This window comes from Sphaeramia orbicularis, chromosome 19, assembly GCF_902148855.1.
Source record: "Sphaeramia orbicularis chromosome 19, fSphaOr1.1, whole genome shotgun sequence".
In the NCBI taxonomy this organism is placed as follows: Eukaryota; Metazoa; Chordata; class Actinopteri; order Kurtiformes; family Apogonidae; genus Sphaeramia; species Sphaeramia orbicularis.
This window is the reverse complement of record NC_043975.1, coordinates 13152651-13166745: the sequence shown is the minus strand read 5'-3', so window position 1 is coordinate 13166745 and position 14095 is coordinate 13152651. Positions and strand designations below refer to the sequence as shown.

General features: G+C 38.6%; 1 protein-coding gene across 2 annotated transcripts in view; it reads right to left on the bottom strand.

Moving 5' to 3' along the window:
* Window positions 1–14095, bottom strand: part of LOC115439501 (zinc finger MIZ domain-containing protein 1-like) — a 380932-nt gene that overhangs the window by 191944 nt on the left and 174893 nt on the right. For both annotated transcript variants that reach the window (XM_030163314.1, XM_030163315.1), the window contains one exon: window positions 3124–3217. The gene's annotated coding sequence lies outside the window, so the exon portion shown is untranslated. The remainder of the gene's footprint in view (window positions 1–3123; window positions 3218–14095) is intronic.

Sequence of the window (14095 nt, the reverse complement as noted above, 5' to 3'; positions counted from 1 at the left end):
TTTTAAGTCCTCCTCCTCCTCCTCTTCATCTCAAGACATATATCAGCTCAGCTAGAATGTTAAATAATTACAAGGTACAATATGATACATGAGGAAACATCTGGTAAAGGAATGAATTAAAACGCTAAGAATCCGACTTCAAATGTACACAAATGTATGTGCTGCATTCTGGATCTGCTTTACATTAACTTGTGGTGCTGTGGGCATATTTGTATGCATGACACAATACTACAAAAACTTCATCTTCATCGTCATCATCCCCCTGTGAACAGATACATATGTCGGTACAGTGGTGAAACATGCAAGGGCGGACACATACACTATTGTGCATTCACCGAAGCGACACACATACAGTAACATCAGAGCCCTACCGCTGCAAAAACAAGCATGACATCACCCACCCACCACTGCGAACTATAAAGAGGTGGATTCACGCTCACAAATGCGATGGAGATAAGAAGTGAACAAATATGTGGGCCAGGGGAGATTACAGGGAACGGGGCCGAATTTGCCAAAAAATGAGTCGCTGAAGTCAACGGAAAGATGCGATATAGAGAGAGTAAAGGGTTTCTCTTTTGTTTTTCCTCTCATTTTCACTCTCCAAAAAGGGAAAAACAAGCATGAACAAGGCAAGCTAGGGAGAAAATAAAGCATTGATTTTGCACACTGGCCCTCTACAGCAGAGGACGGCAATCAATAGGCTCAAGTAATACTCTGCACAAGTTTAATGCTTGAGCTGTACAGAGGCAGACAAGTGCTTTGTCTGGAAATTATTCCCTCTTTTTATTGCACCACCCCCACTGTTTGACTGCAAAACACCAGCTCACTTAACAGAAGCACACGAGACGCTGACCACAGCTCCGGGGGTCATCGCATGGAAGATTTCACTGTGGTCAAGGGTTCATCGGAATCAATGGAGGAAGTTACACGTGTTAGCCACTTTGTAGGATCATACGGAGACGAGAGTGAAAAAGAGAAGGAAGGAGGAGGAGGAGGAGGAGGAGGGGGGAGGGGGATAAGTGTGTGTGTGTGTGTCTGGGCTTCATCTAACCACAAAGCAGCTGACCAAAGAGCTGACCCCCCAGCTGAGGTCGTGACCTTTGACACGGGGCAGCAACAAAGGCGGGGAAACAGATACAGTCGCTCCGCAGGAAGCACGAGTCATTCAAGACGAGGCTTTGAAGCGGAGACTTAAAACCGGCTACATGATCATTTAAGGCGTCGGGTTAATTAAAGCAACACTATGGACTTTTTCAGCCTTCAAATGATATTTTCCAGGTCATTTTGGTGGTACGACAACTCACAATAGGTTCAATTACACTCCAGAGTGTCTGTATCGCCTGCGCTAGCTCTACGCAACTTCTGGTTTCGGGTTGTAACCCCTATAGATCTGTTTCATGTGACGTACGCACACAATACGTCTTGCTGCGCGCGCATCTTGGAGGCAGAAAGACCGCTCGGTTCCATCGGTGGCAGCGGTGGTTCTGTTCTGCCGACCGTTGTTTATAGTTATTACCACAGTTAGCGTAGCTTCTTGGTATAGTTAGCCTGCGTGCCTGTTGCGCTTAGTGGCGTGCAAGTCTACTTTTCTACTATGGGACAGCCTTCCCGTTACGGTCAAGTCAAATTGTGCGGCCGTGAAAGAGAAGACGGGATCGGCTTTTGGACAGAGACATTTAATGGACCATTTTAGAGCTAACATATTGGCTCATTCACGAGTTCCGGGTGAGAGCCTGGAGGTGTACGCAGCTGATGTGAGCCAGCTGGTAGCTGGTACTCGTGTTTTTGCCTCCGAGTTGCGCGCGCATCTTAATGACATCACTGTTGTTAGTAAACATTGAAACTCATCTATATAAAAAGAACTACAAAATTGGACTGGTTTACGGCCTACGTCAAATCCACCGCTCCAACTTCAGAAGACAAGGCACGTAAACGAAGTTATGATTAAAGGAAAGCTACAAATAGGCTAACGGTCATGGCTGAAGCAGCAAGAAAAGCAAACAGGGTAAGGGTGTTGTCCGAAGAGACGAAGAAAAGAAAACCTGAGAGTAGAGTTGGGCGATTAGGAAAAAAATCATATTGTGATCATTTTTTTCATATGAGACGATATCGATATGCTGGGGTGCCAATAAGGGGGGGTAAACATGACAAATTCATGGGGCCCAGTGTTTGTGGGGGGCCCATAGAGCGGTGGAAGGGGCCCAGTGGATATAGAAGTTGTGAAAATTTCGTGTAAGATCCACCGTGGAACAGAGGTATAGAAGTCGGGAGGCAAACGGTGAAAGTATAATAAGTTTCGTTTTGATGGTATTAGAAGTGCTGTTGTTCATGGACCGCACCCCCTTGTACATAACAACCCCCCTGTCCGATAGATAGAGAAGATAGTCAATTTCTGTAGGGTCCACAATGATTATGCTGTCATGGGGCATATAATTGGTAGCAGCGCCCCTGTTGATATGTATCATGATATCCTACTATAATGGACATTTCTGTGTCTGGCGCGTGTTTGTCTGACACGCATCCCGATGTTGCAGCATGGGAAAGCATACAGATGCAATGCCACTGTTGGAGGGTGATATCGCACAATGGCACCACAGGTACAATGCCGCTAGTAAATGAAATTGCTATTTTTGTCAAGCTTAAATTTTCCGTTCCTCATAAAGTTAGTTGTGATGACACCAGAAGTTTATTTTTGATTTAACTATAATTTACAACATTACAAATCGATCTTTGATTCCTCGTATTACAATATGAACACGATGACCATGCAAACAGCGTTGTATTACAGTAAAACTATGTTCCCACAATGAGCAATCAGTTATAGGCTGTTATATAGATCTGCTCATTTGTGGTTTTTTTCATTACTGATATTTTTAAAAAATAAAACCATAATGTTTGTATAAAATGCTGTAAGGCTACTTTACCTGGTCTGAAAACATGGTTGAACGCACATTAATTGTCTTGCCTCTGCCGGCATCAATGGTTTGTTGACAAATGCGTGAGTATTACCGAGATACAGATTAGATGACAGTTGCTACAGACAATACCGTTTCTTGACTTTAGGAAGACCCTGCGACCAAAAGTTCCATAATGTTGCTTTAAATAAGACTCATAAATTCTTACCGTGTCGTGGCCGAGTGACGTGACAGACTACCGGTTGCTCCTCAGCCAATCTTGGCGTCTTTTGCGATGCAGCTGAGAAGCTTCTGGAGACCAACTGTAAGACAAGAACGCAATCGTACAATGCTCAGAACTGAAGTTTTTACAGTGTATTTTACCGTGACAGCTAAATATACTTTCTACTCTTACTGAATGAAAGTTGTTTTTTTTTTCATCCGCATCCACATAGAGGATAAAGATTATTTCAGATATTTTTCTTAGTCAGTAACTGAAAAAGGCTGATTTTGCTGATTCCATTCCCGTCGTTTTAACCCATAAAATACCCAAACATCCACCAACAACCAAAACCATCTTACAACCTATCAATACATGTAAATAATTAGTGTAAAATGCAATTTGTCATCTTTTCATGGTCATCAGATATGACCCATTTGGATGTTCAGAGGCTCCATAGTTACCGTGGAAACACCGTCATCTTCTACAACATTGATTCACCAGTAAAACCCATGGAGTTGGATCAATGACAGTGGATGAAGACACTGGGTTTATGTTCAGTTAATGATATATTTAGTCGAAAAAGCTACTATTTTCTAATTTGATAAAATAACCTTTGAATTTACTGTGAGTTTTCATGAACATCTATGTGATCTGTGAATTAAATACAGGAAAATCCATGTTTTACACTGAAAAATGCCAAATATAGAGGATAATATCATAATAAATGATGAGAAATCTCTTAAGAAAGGTTACATTGAGAGAAAACTGCAATAAAAGTAACACTGGGTCTTCATGGGTTAAGAAAAAAATTTCTACTTTTTTAACCCATAAAGACCCAGTGCTACTTTTATGTCAGTTCCCAAATTTATTTTTCTCTCTATTTAACCATTCTTAAATGATTTATCAGCATTTATTATGATATTATCCTCTGTATTTAGAATTTTTCAGTGAAAATAAGATATTTTCATCTTTACTGATCATATAGATGTTCATAAAAGCGCAGATTACTTTGTCTCTTTTAATATTGCTGCACTGACATGAAGAAGCTCCCCCCAATTTCATTGTACAATGTATAATGACAATAAAGAGCATTCTATTCTATTCTATTCTATTCTATAAAAGCGCAGATTAAAGTTGAGGGTTATCAAATCAAAAACAGAGAAAACTGAAGAAAAAGTGACTTTTTCAGCAAAATATCATTAACTGAACATTAAAACAAACATCTACAACCACCATTATTTGTCAAACTCCATGGGTTTTACTGGTGAATCAATGTTGTAGAAGATGACGGTGTTTCCACGGTAACTACAGAGCCTCTGAACGTCCAAATGGGTCATATCTGATGACCATGAAAAAACGAAAAACTGTATTTTACACCAATTATTTACATGTATTAATATACTTAGTGGATCAGCAGGTATTAAAACGTTTTGTATCAGTAGATGGTTTTGGTTGCCAGTGGATATTTGGGTCTTTATGGGTTAATTTGATTATATTTTTTTGGACCATTTTTAGCATTTCTACATTTCGCACATCAGTGTGAAAGTGCTGGATTTCACTAAAGAGAACATTTTTCGTCTGTGGTACCTGGGTAGATTATAGTAACAAATCACCCCTAATATCTTCAATTCAATGCTTCAACAAATACTTAAAAAAACAATAAAATACAAGCGGAAACACAGATAACAAAGAGGGATGAGCATGTAAGAGATAAGGCAGGAAAACCCTCATGGATGCAAGTTGGCTTTATAGTATAACCAGCCTTTAAAACACAACACATTAATAAAAAAAAACGGCAACCGGGGCTCTTCTAATATCTTGCAAAAAGCAGTTGTTAACAGTTCCGCCTCCACCAAATAGTGATTTTTCTCTCTCAACTTCTCACATGGTTTCATTTCAGTAAATGTCCAAATTGCACAAAAATCCAATATAATAGGAAGACAGATTAGTGCGTCCAAACAAAAACTGCTTTTTCTTCTTTCCTCTGCCATTAATCACATGATGATCCCTCAGATATAAAAGTTGGATATGAAGTAATTTAACCCATAAAGACCCAAACATCCATCACTGACCTAAACTCTTTAATATCTGTTGATCTACTAATCCTATCAATATATGGAAATAATTGGTATAAAATACAGTTTGTCGTCTTTTCATGTTCATCAGATATGACCCATTTGGACGTTCAGAGGCTCCGTAGTTACCGTGGAAACACTGTCATCATCTACAACATCAATTCACCAGTAAAACCCATGGAGTTGGATCAATGACAGTGGATGGAGATGCTTGTTTTATGTTGAGTTTTTTTTGTAATTTAGTGATTTATTCCGAACATGCAATGAAATTTAACATACATACACTAGCAAAACATACATAATAATACAAATATCAAGAATCATAACAATCTTAGACAGAAGAAAAGCACAATAGTTCCATTTACATGCCTGAAAAGGGGAAAGGAGTTATTGATATTTCGGCTGAAAAAGTCACTTTTTCTTCAGTTTTCTGTTTGAATAGAATAACCATTGAATTTACTCTGAGTTTTCATGAACATCTGAATTAAAAATAGGAAATTAAATATAGGTTTATTTATTTATTTATTTATTTAGAACATGCAAATAAACAAAATAAAATAAAATGAAGCAAATTAAGACAAAAACAAAATAACCTCTAAAAGAATAGAATCTTTCTTCAAGCACATACAAGTCTGAATTTTGCATGGTCGAAAAGGCATAATTTACAGCGAAAAATGCAAAATATAGAGCATAATAAAACAAAACAAAACCCAGTGCTAATTTTGTGTCACTTCTCTGATGACTTTTTCCTCTGTGTTTAACCTTTCTTTTGTAATTTATCACCATTTATTATAATATTATCCTCTGTATTTGCATTTTTTCGGTCAAAATCAGGTAATTTTCATTACTTAATTCACTGATCATGTAAATGTTCCTAAAAGCTCAGATTTAAGCTAATGTTGTTGCATTAGAAAAAGAGAAAACTAGTGAAAAAGTGACTTTTTCAGCAAAATAAATCATTAATTGAACATAAAAACAAGTATCTCCATCCACTGTCATTGATCCAACTCCATGGGTTTTACTGGTGAATCAATGTTGTAGAAGATGACAGTGTTTCCACAGTAACTACATAGCCTCTGAACGTCCAAATGGGTCATATCTGATGACTATTAAAAGATGACAAACTGTATTTTACACCAATTATTTACATGTATTGATAGAATTAATTAATGGATCAATGTTGTGTGTATGTATAAACGTATATATGTGTATATGGATGAATGAGTGTGTGTGTTTGTGTGTGTGTGAATAGATATATAAATATAGAGAAGTAATGTAAAAGGAAGAGGGACATACTGTAGAGAGAGGAGGTGGGATTAAATAAGTTGCACTTCTTCCCACCCCTTTTCGGGCATGTAAATGGAACTATTGTGCTTTTCTTTTGTCTAAGACTGTTATGATTCTTGATAGTTGTATTATTATGTATGTTTTGCAAGTGTATATATCAAGCCCGGATTAACCATATGGGCAACTGGGCAATTGCCCAGGGGCCCGGGACCTGTGAAGGGCCCTGGGTAGCTCAGGCATTATGAAAATATCTGGTTTCTTATTTATTTTTTGTGAAAATGGAGGACACTTCCCTCTCTTTCTAATGTAGTGGATCAATTTTAGATTATACTGATGCTAATGTGTTTTGTTTTCATATCATCATATGCAAGTGAGTGGCCTTGACAAGAGGCTATAGTGGTGCACTTGTAGTTCTACGAGCATTTACACATTTGTACATCAAAATGCATTTGATGATAGTTAGATATTGAAGTATGGGGTATATTTACATATATTCCTGAAACTTATTCTGTATTTTGCCAGATTATAGGGATCCTGGGGTTGTGATGATGGGGCCCTTGAATATTGTTGCCCAGGGTACAATGAAGTGCTAATCTGGCCCTGGTATATATGTTAAATTTCATTGCATGTTTGGAATAAATCACTAAATCACAAGATCATAAATCACATAAACAGTTTAGATCAGTAGATGGTTTTGGTTGACAGTGGATGTTTGGGTCTTTATGGGTTAATTCTGCATTTTTATATTACTGTACTTGAGTAAAATTACTGTCTGGGTGTCAGTTAAAATGCACCTCCACTTTATTCAGGTGTTTGAATAAGCCTTAGAGGACAATATTTTGGATATTTAAGGTGGATTTGAGTGCGAATTCAGTGGAGTCTGAGGCGATGAGTGTGTTAGGCTTCAGGGTGTAATGCAGGACTGAGAGGCGTAATAGTACAAAGTCAGCTGCATTGACACTGGCCTCTCTCTTCCCCCAACAGGAACTGGCTAATTTCCTGAACTTGATATACCATTTGGTTGACTGAGAGGGAAACATCTGAGCGAGGGGATCTCACAGAATTCTCCACTTGAAAAAGCTTAACGAGCGCTGGAGTCTGCGGGTCAACGCTTTTTAACGTTTTACAGGTGGCGCAGGACTTTTCGATCCGACTTTGGAAGAGCCTTAAAAGGAAAAGAGAGCAGTCAGGAAATGAAATTTTTTCGCTGGGTATAGAGTTTTTTTTTTTTCCTTTTCTATTTTTTTTTGGTTCTGCAGATTCTCCACATGCTCCACCGTTGGCTCATTAGTAGAATCAGTCACTGATTTCCTCTAAAGCAGGGCTGTCAAACTCATTTTAGTTCAGTTCCACATTCAGCTAAATTTGATCTGAAGTGGGCCGGACCAGTAAAATAATAACATATAAATACTGTCAACTCCAAACTTTTCTCTGTTTTGCAGTGAAAAAAGTAAAATTACATTATGAAAATGTTTCCATCTACTAACTATCCTTTCAATCAATATGGATAACATGAACAAACTGAAAAAAAAAGTGTAATTTTGACACTATTGTGCTTTAGTTTATCATTTCCACATGTACATTATAACTGACAGATCACAGTGGATCTACAAACACACAAAACATTTAGTAACAGGTGGAATATTATTAAAATTTCACTTCTCTTAAGACATTTCAGGTTGTTCATATTTGTTCAGGTTATTCAGATTTTTTGTGAAATTATACTTTGTTTTAGTCTAATTACATGAAAACATTTACATTTACAAAGAGAAAAATTTGGAGTTTTGAGTATTTATGGGTTATTATGAGATTGAATTGGTCTGAATGTCGAACCTGAACTAAAATGATTTTTAAGATCTTCAGTGTAATTTTTGCATTTCTTAAATTCATCCCAGGGGCCGGACTAGACCCTTTGGTGGGCTGGATTTGGCCCCCGGGCCGCATGTTTGACACCTGTGCTCTAAAGGGTTTGGATCACCTGTACAGCCTAAACCAGTCTTTCTCAAATGGGGGTACGACGAAGGTTGTAAGAAGCCCAGGGGGTACTTTAAATTTTTTTGTAGAAAAATATATTAAATAACTCATCATGTACCGCATACAAAATAAATAATGAGAATTAATGCTGAAATATAAAACACAATACATTCATATAATAAAACTGACACTCCTGACCTTATTTCTATTCAATATTTTTATTTATTCATATTATTCATATTAATCATCTTGTTTAAGCTTTGGTAACATTTTAAAAACATTCCAATTTTATGTTATTCAAGATAACTTAATTGATGCAATTAAATAATTTTTTGTTGATGAACGGTTCATTTACTCATTAATGACCACTGAATTTATTTCCCTCAATGAAAGAGGGTACTTTTCAATTTATATTTTGCATATGAAATTTACTTAAAAAGATTTGTTATGTTTAATATATTAAAATTCAATATATGTAGTTTGTTTACAAAGTTTTGAGAATATAATCAGACACCTTTGGCTCATGAACAAATTTTGCCTTTTTTTTTTTTCAATCAAAAATGCTTAAAGCTGCAGTATGTAGGATTGTGGCCAAAACTGGTACTGCAATCACATTCAAAACACTGTAGAACGTGGTATCCCCTCCTCCTCTCCCCAGGCTAGGGGTTGCCAGATCCAGCATGAGCATCTACAGGGTGGGGAAGCAAAATTTACAATATTTTGAGGCAGGGATTGAAAGACAGTGTATGACCAATTAGTTTATTGAAAGTCATGAGAATTTATTTGCCACAAGAAAATGTACATAATAGAAAATGTTTTTATTCTATGTGTCCTCCTTCTTTCTCAATAACTGCCTTCACACGCTTCCTGAAACTTGCGCAAGTGTTCCTCAAATATTCGGGTGACAACTTCTCCCATTCTTCTTTAATAGTATCTTCCAGACTTTCTCCTAATAGTTTTGCTCATAGTCATTCTCTTCTTTCCATTATAAACAGTCTTTATGGACACTCCAACTATTTTTGAAATCTCCTTTGGTGTGACGAGTGCATTCAGCAAATCACACACTCTTTGACGTTTGCTTTCCTGATTACTCATATGGGCAAAAGTTTCTGAAAAGGTATGGATAATAGTGTTAGGTATGATTATGACATCAATATATGTTTGGTTTCAAAACAATTGACGTAGTACCTGCTGAGAAAAAACAACTAAATGTTCATTGTAAATTTTGCTTCCCCACCCTGTACTACTAGCGTTTCCACTAATCGTTGCCACCACACCATAAATTTCATACAAAAAAATCATCACCAGACTTATTCTACATAAGTGTAATATATAACAGGCCGGGACAAATGTCCTGCACACTCAAATGAAAGTTTGCGAAGGGAAATGAGCCGCAAGTTTCACTTTTACTACAAGCCGCACCATCACTCTAACCCCCACCACCACCACCACCGAACCACGGACACCAGACTACTGACACCCCCCCCCCGTTCGGATTACACACCGCTACATGAAGAGGTCACTTCGACAGAAAACACTGAACTACAAGGAACTACCATGGCAACAGACAAGTCTACACCGGTACCTGGTCTGTTCACCAGTCCCGGACCGGCAGTCTCTTCACTGGGGCCAGGAAAAGAGACTGCAGCTCAGCCCCAGGAGAACACACCAACAGTCTGGGACCGGGTGAAGAGGCCACAACCCCGGCTCTCAGTGGTTCTTACCGGCGCTCAGACTAAGGCAGGGCCGGCGTCGGTCTTCAAATCCTTCTCCTCTTTCATCCGTCTCCATGTTTCTAAATCATCTCCTAAACATCTCCTTGTTTTGTTTCTCACTTTGTCACGATGTATTTGGGAATAATGAGAGGCCTTTTAGGTTTAATAACGTCAGACATTTCTGATCAGAAATGTTCCAGCTGCAGCTCAGTAGGACCTGGCAACCTGGATGCTGAAAGGCTTCTGACTCTGTGATTGGCAGACAGGTGATGGGCGGAGCCTCAGACCAAAACACACAATGTCAACATAAACATCATTTCGGGGCTGACACTGAGCTTTTCAAATGCAACTAGAAGTACTCGGAGAGCGCAGACCTCCGCCAAGGCTGATCAGTGCCCCCCCCCCCCCCCCCCCCGTGGGCCCCCCCACCCCCGATCACCACCAAAATGTAATCATTTCTTCCTTATCCCATTTCCAACAAACCCTGAAAATTTCATCCAAATCTGTCCATAACTTTTTGAGTTATGTTGCACACTAACGGACAGACAAACAAACAAACAGACAGACAAACAAACAAACAAACCCTGGCAAAAACATAACCTCCTTGGCGGAGGTAAATATTCTGGCTGGACTACTACTGTCAGTGAGATCAGTATTTGAAATGAACAGGATTCCTTAATGTCTGGTGACAGTCAAGGCCATTTTACAATTACTTAGAACAGAATTCCTACATACTGCAGCTTTAAACAGCTTAGATCAGTAGATGGTTTTGGTCGATGGTGGATGTTTGGGTCTTTAAGGGTTAAGTCCAACTACAGAGCTGTATTCACTCTCCCTGGCCATTTCAACACCTTACAGGAACATGGAGATTCCTGCAGGTAAATTCTGTGTAAATAATCTGGCCATTAGGTCATTTAATATCCTCTGGATAAATTGCTGTGGACCCCTGGGATGCAGCTGCTGTCCCCACATCAGGAACCAATCAAAGGTTCCTCCTGGTTATGGCCAAGTCTCAGCCAATCACGGAGCAGCAACACGACCCCAGGGAAATAGAGAAAGGCCAAACAATCAAAGACACTTCCTGGCCTTTATCAGCCATCGGCTTCTCAACAAGCCCCGTGATCGGGTTTAGACAGCTCTGCCGGCTTTAACCAAATTAAACACAAGCGGGATGACAGTACAGGTTGACCGAGCGGCTGGATGAGTGACAGCGCCGCCGCCGCCTCAGTCACCAGACTGGGTTTGGCACACCACACAACTGTGACCTCTGTCGCATTCAAACCCAGACACACACCGCGGCTGCAGCACCAGCTGAAACCCTAACCCTGCTGTTTCCACAGCGCTTCAAACCACACAACTGGACCTGCAACATGTGGAGCCAAAGACGAGTTGAAAGGAGCGGAAATAGACACAAAAACAAACTAATGTCGCAAAGTTTAGGCTAATGAAGAATTCCTGAGTGTGTGTGTGTGTGTGTGTGTGTGTGGGGGGGGGGTCATAGTGTATATATACTTCCATTTCCTTTAGATTTGTACTTAAGCAAATCTTGTTTTTTCTGCTTTATTAAGACCTATTTTTGGTTATGTAGGGGAAAAAATTTTTTTTTTTTTTTTTAGATTAGTGACAAAATAATCCTAAATTCCAATGAAGCCATGCTTGAGCAGAGGGTTAAATGCTTACTTTCAGAAATTTCCATTGGTTTAGCTCATTTGATTAATTAGTGATTAAAAAAAAAAAACATGTTTTTTGAGAAAAGTGAAAATCCCTACATAACCGGCACCATCTGATATCAAAATGCTTAAAAAAGCAATTCACACCAATTTTTCAGACAAAATTATTTTTTTAATGATAAAAGGGTGTGTAAAAGGTCATAAAACTATATTGAAAACAGAAATATATGATCGAGATTTCAAATTATAGCAATGATAAGTTATGTTATTATTCATTCTTAGAGAACTTTCCAAGGGACAGAATTTAGGTCCTATAAAAAGTTCTGTAATTTTCTTGAAAATCTTTTTTTGCCAAAAATTTTAATGGATTTAGAAAGTTAAGATGTTATACTATTAAGCTACAAAGAGTTTGAAATCATTATCTCAGTTCTAACTTTTTCATTCAAAGTCAATATGTGCGTGACTTGACCCTAGTGTATTCTATACTAAACTGAATGTTGTGGACCCTTCATAAAAATTCAGTATCTTGTCGATCTGTCGCAGCTGGGGGAGTGTTGTACATGGGGGTGCGATTGAAAACTAACGTAACTTATGCTGACCAGAAACGAAAGTGAAACTTTCCATGCTTTCAATGTCTGTCTCCCAACTTCTATGCCTCTATTGTACATCGGATCTTACACAAAATTTTCACAACTCCGAACCTGTATCCACTGGACCCCCTCCACTGCTCTATGAGCCCCCCACAAATGCTGGGCCTCATGAATTTGTCATGCCCCCCCCCCCACTTAATGGTGCCTCAGATTCTATGCATATTATTTATTGCTTTTATCTCTTCACACTTACTTTCCTCTTTTGAGGGTTTTTTTTTTGTGTTTTTGGATGTAAATGAGCTATTGTGACCAAGTATCCCTTGTGGATCAGTAAAGTTTGTCTAAGTTGGCTAAGTTTGTCTAAGACTACATTCAGACTACAGGCAAATGTGGCCCAAATCCAATTTTTTTTGCCCATATGTGACCTGTATCCGATCTGTTAAAGACAGTTCGAACAGCACAAATCCAACCCAGGCCACTTTCATATGTGGTCCTAAATCCGATATATATCTGATATTTTGCAGTGTGCCTTCAGTCTGAACGGCCAGGTCGCATTATCCGACCTTTATGTGATTGAAATGCGACAAACGTCACAATTCTCCATATCTACTTCTGTAAACACAGTGCATGCCTGCGTGGTCACGTATTACGTCTGGACCTCTTTTGCGTATGCGGGTCACTTCAGGGTCGCATTCAGTTCATACTCAAAACTGATGGAAGTCGCATTCAATGTGTAATATGAACGAGTACACCAAAAAATCGGATTTCACCAAAAAATTTGAATTGTGCATTAAGACGTAGTTTAAGTCTACTTCTATTTCCTGTAGATTTGTACTTATGCAAATCTTGTTTTTTTCTGCTTTATTCTACGTATATTATTTATTGCTTTTATGTCATCACACTTTCCTTTTTTTTTTTTTGAAACTTTTTTCTTGCTTTTTTGAGTGTTTTTGTATGTAAATTAGCTATTATGACCAAATAGTTTCCCTTGTGGATCAATAAAGTTTGTCTAGGTTTGCTAAATGTGCCTAAGGCTACGTTCAGACTGCAGGCAAATCCGATTTTTTTGCCCATAAGTGACCTGTATCCGAACTATTAAAGACAATTTGAACAGAACAAATCTGACTTTTTCAAATCCGACCCAGGCCACTTTCATATGAGGTCCTAAATCCGATACGTATCCGATATTTTGCAATGCAACTTCAGTCTGAATCGTAGGGTCACATTTATCTGACCTTTACGTCATTGAAATGCGACAAACGTCACAATTCTGCGTCCCAGGAGGAGGAGGAGCGATGGGAAAACAACAACAGCCACAACACAAACACCAAGATGAGCACACACACAAAAATCGGATTTCACCCAAAAATCCGAATCCGAAAAGACCTGCTGTCTGAACGTAGTATAATCTACTTCCATTTCCTGTTTTCTTTCCTGCTTTATTCTATTTGTTGCTTTTGTCTCTTCACACTTACTTTCCTTTTTTTTTTTTTTGCTAGTGTTTTTTTTAGTGTTTTTGTGTGTACTTGTGACCAAGTATTTTCCCTTGTGGATCAATAAAGTCTAAGTCTAAAAAAAACCCAAATAACTGATCTGCAGATGGGCTTGAATCTGCACAGTGTCTCCTCAAACTCTGCTGACCGGCAGGCGTCAAAAAAAGCAGACCC